At 39.4% G+C, this 5,043-nt stretch overlaps 1 protein-coding gene across 1 annotated transcript in view; it reads right to left on the minus strand.

Moving 5' to 3' along the window:
* Window positions 1-5,043, minus strand: part of Trim44 (tripartite motif containing 44) — a 112,349-nt gene that overhangs the window by 89,077 nt on the left and 18,229 nt on the right. The gene's annotated exons all lie outside the window — the stretch shown is intronic.

A 5,043-nucleotide genomic window follows, 5' to 3' on the forward strand; every position in this document is an offset into this window, starting at 1 on the left:
AAAATTAAACACAATTGTGGCTGGGCGTGGTAGCACTTTCCTTTAATCCCAGCACCCAGGAGGAAACCAGCCTAGATTACATAGTGAATTCCAAGCCAGCCAGGCTATGAAAGGAGGAAGGGGAAGGGGGGGCAGGCGAGGGAGGGAGGGAGTGAAAATTAAATAAACACAATTTGTGCAGGATGATTTCACTGCTTCATCTCAGACTCAATTACGTCAAGGTCCTGCAAAAGAATTTCTATCTTATGGACTTATGGACTACTGGTTTTTATTTTGAAACTTTATGTATCTGATACATAAGTATTCATATTATATATACTTATTAAAACAGCTCAGGTTTAAATTCAAATCAAATTACTATACTCTAGTTAAGAAAACAAGTTTTTGAGTCAGACACATGGCTTTGAAGTTGTCACTAATTAGTTAAGTAACCTAGGACAAATTATTGAATTTCTCAAATTCTTCCCTCTTGCCCACAAAACAGGGATAATACACAAGAGTAATATGAGTAAATGGACGACAGATATGGGTAAAATGAGGTCTATTTGAAATATCTGCAGAAGTATTAGCAGAGTGTACAGCACACAGTAAGTATTCCAAAATGATACCTGCCTCTCATTTATAGTACAGTCCAACAAAAATGTAATGTGAGCCCCCACAGAGGCAAGCCTCTATGCAATCTTAAATTTGAGAGTATAATCTAACAAAAATGTAGTGTGCCCCCCCCCGCCTCCAGGCAAGCCTCTATGTAATCCTAAATTTTAGAGTAGCTATAAGAAAGTAAGACCACCTTTAATAAATTTTGCTTAAATTAATATGTCTAAAATATTAGCAACATGTAACTTCAATATGAGGTCTTACCTATTAAGTCTCTGACCTTTCTCTGCTCTGGCCCATATCTTCTCTTGGAAATCCTTTCTTTCTTGTCTAATAAATTATCTCCCCCCACCCCCCGCCCCACCCCACCCCACCCTCTCTCTCATTCTCACACACACACACACACACACACACACACACACACACACACACACACACGGCACTCAAGGTAGGGAGAGAAGAAAGGAGGGAGGGAAGGAGGGAGAGAGACTGAGATTCTTATGCGTCCTACCCATCCTCAACTAGGTCTTATAAATCTAGTTCTTATTCATATAGCCCAATTTAATCTAGACTAGACACATTTCCTGTAACATGAAGTGTCATGTTACATGTGGCTAGTGAGCACTGTAAAGGTCAGCACAGAAGGCAGACCTTTCCCACATGGCTTCAAAGGCCAACTCTATCACTAGCTGTGTGATATGAGGCAAGTCATCTTACCTCCTGCACCTCTATTTCTTTGTCTATAAAATGGAGCTAGCCATAATAGTACATGTTGCATACAGCTGAGAGAGATAATTGCGTTCATGTATACCAGGATAGTTAGAACAGGACCTAGCACTGGATAAAAGAATGAAATATGCATTTAATTATTGTTTTTTCTGATTTGTGATGTTTTGAGTTCCTTTTGTTTTTGTTGTTGTTTTTTGTTTTTTTCAAGACAGGGTTTCTCTGTATAGCCTTGGCTGTCCTAGAACTCACTCTGTAGACCAAAAGGCTAGAACTATTGTTTAATGTCTGTATCTCTTATACCCTGCTTCAAGAAGGTGTTGCTTTTCCAGGACCAGAATAATGGCTCAGCAGACAAAGCGCTGCCACTCTATGGTTCAAGCCCAATGATCTGAGCTCAGTCCCTGGAACCCACACAAATGTGGAAAGAGAGAACTATTTCACAAATTTGTTCTCTGACCTTCACACACGCACTGTGGCATGAATGCCTACAAATATTTTTAGGCCATACAAGGTAGTGTTTAAAACAAAGGTGTGAAATGTCCACTGAAAGAAATGAATAACTGAATATAAAATCTTAAGAAAAATGTTCTTATTGTAATACATGCATGTAGCAAAATCTCAAGTCACAAGAACTAATTTATTTTCTTATCTCAAAAATTCTATGAGATAGGACAAGACCACTTATTGTTCAGTAAGGAAATAAGCATAAAGACAATTATTGTCATTTTTTATGGGAGAAGGGTCAATTAAGGAGTGCAAGGATAAACATATTACAGAAATCACTTACTCAAGATCAGCCACAAAAGCAATCGTAAGACCATCTCCAAATCTACAAAGTCAATTCAATTCCTCCCAAACAGGAAATACTTTGTAAGAGCCATTCCATAAATTAGAATACACTAATGGCTCTTCTCCCGCCTTCCCCTCCCAAGATTACAAGCAGAAGGTCTAAGGTCATGTGACCATGCCCAGCATTTGCTTTAGATTTGTTCAAATGTGCTCTTTGAACACACTCAGATCACATTTCTATTCTAGCCATGGTCCTAAAGTTTAGTAATTTCTATTTTTTAAACTAGCTTCTCTACTCGTTTAAGCTTTTAATCTCTATGGTCTTGCAACTGACAGTTGGGAACAGGAATTTAGAAGTCATATACTAGGGAGGGTGAAACCTTAGTACTTAAAAAAGGCTTAGGTTGCCAGACACAATCCTGCTTTTTATAAGATAATCAGACAAAAAAAGCCTGTCTGGTGATATCATTCCTCTAACCTATTCTCATTGGCTGAACAAGCAGGTCACTTGTTCCTGGAAAGCTTTCCCTAGCACAAACCTCCTCTCTCTTTTCTCTTCTCTTTCCTCTTCTCTTTCTCTTTCTCTTTCTCTTCCTCTGTCTCTTTCTCTCCTCTCCCTCTCCACTCCCTCTCCCCCTCCCCCCTTCTCTCTCTCTCCAGCTGCCAGCACCCTTTTAAGCTATTTAGCAAGAACACTAATGGATTATGACTTTCCCCCTGGCTGTAGAAAAAAGAAAGGAATGCACCAAACCATGTTTTACCGCCTTCAGAAAACAAAGAATGAAGGAATCCCTAAGCAGACAACAGACTGAAGGCAGCTGTACCTTACTAGTTTAGAAATGAGGACACCCTTTGTCTTTTCCTAAAAATGCATTTCACCAGCAGAATCCTTCCTCCTGCCCACAAAGCATCAAAAGCACCTCCTACCCAGGGGAGATACAGAGCAGCATCTGAGAGCCTTCCTTCAGGAAATCCTACATTCTACACTTCCAGCCAACTCAAGAGTTATTTTCAAACATTCATTGGGCTTTACATTGAGCCTGCTATGTTCAGCCTCAAAACAAGTATGAAGAATAGCTTCCCTAATACAACCGCCCCCAAATAGAAATGAAAATGAAAATCTCTTAGAGCAAACCGGTCTCTAACAAGTTCTAGAATTGATGCAAAACTACAAAAGGAAGATTCTGGTGCAAGTTCACCCCATCCACGGCTTGTATTCCCCACACCTACTCCTTCCTGTACTCTATGGAGCCTTATGAAAAGGCATTCAACCAAGTATGCAAACACCTCAGTTTCCATGGCCACTATATATCTAGTCCCATAAATGATGAGATTCTAACATGTTATCTTGGAGCAAGTAACATGGCTGGAGAAGAGATGCATTATGGGGCTGCATCCCATAATACCTTCCAAGATACTGGTCAGCACAAGCATACCTTGCTTTATACACTTTTTCCTCCATCCAAAGTGCAAATAAACAAGTGCTGTGCTGTGACACCTAAGGCTCAGAATCTGACCAATCCTCCTCACAAGTCAGTTCATAGGGAAAAACCACAGTAAAACTACCACAATGGAGGAGTTAGAGAAAAGACTGAAGGGGTTTGCAACCCCACAGGAAGAACAACAATATCAACTAACCAGACCCCCAGAGCTTCTAGGGACTAACCACCAACCAAAGAGTACACATGGAGCGACCCATGGCTCTAGCTGCATATGTAGCAGTGGATGGCCTTGCCTAGCCATCAGTGGGAGGAGAGGCCCTTGATGGTCCTGTGAAGGTTGGATACCCCAGTGTAGGAGAATGCCAGGATGGGGAGGAGGGGAAGGGGTGGGTAGATGGGAGAACACTCTTATAGAAGGGGGGATGGGATCGGGGGTTTTGTGGGGAAACAGGGAAAGGGGATAATATATGAAATGTAGATAAAGAAAATATCCGATAAAAACAAAAAAGAAAAAGAAAAGAAAAAAAAGGACAAAACGACTCCCACCTCTCAGGCAAAGCTCCAAAACATTCTTATATACTCTTTTTTTAATATTCCTCAATAACCTTAAAAGTATGTATTTTCATGTCGTAGCTAATTAAAAATAGCTGATGAAAATCCAATGAGGAACCCAAAGGGCTTAGACACTCTTTCATTAGCAGTTCACAGTAAAACAATAATCAGAGATAATGTGTTCACACTTCACAGTATATGAAAATGGAGTTGTGGAAATTAAACCATGCATCCCAAATCACAGAACCAATCAGGGGCAAACCAGGAACATAAAGGTGGAAATGAAGATTTATAAAATACATGAAAAAATTAATTAACAATATATAAAAAATGTTTAAGTAATTTCTATAAATCTGTGCAAAAAAGTCAACAGAGCTCCCAAAAACTCTGACCAGAGGATGTGGACAGGAAATGTGAAATGACTGACAAATCCATCAGAAGAAACAAAGGATGTACTGAGTTACTCATAAGTAGATAGTATTTCTTACCCATCAGGATGGAAAGGATGTTTTAATCTGATAATAGTACTAAGTGGCTTTGGGGAAATCCCACACATGTGTCACTTGCTTTTGGATCTGTAACATGAAATGCTACTCTGAAACCACATGGCTATCATGTACACACTCATCTTCCTCTTATGGAAAGATATGCCAAAGGGGCACGCACAAAAATATTTTTAACATTTTCAATAGTGAAAAACTAGATACCATAAGCATACAGTAGTGAATGGATAAGAAACTATGGAATTATATCCAGAAGATGTTCCAACTGGTAATAAGAACACATACTCCACTATGTTCATAGCAGTCTTATTTATAATAGCCAGAAGCTGGAAAGAATCCAGATGTCCCTCAACAGAGGAATGGATACAGAAAATGTGGTACATTTACACAATAGAGTACTACTCAGCTATTAAAAACAATGAATTTATGAA

The sequence above is a fragment of the Mus pahari genome, chromosome 3 (genome assembly GCF_900095145.1).
Source record: "Mus pahari chromosome 3, PAHARI_EIJ_v1.1, whole genome shotgun sequence".
NCBI lineage: Eukaryota > Metazoa > Chordata > Mammalia > Rodentia > Muridae > Mus > Mus pahari.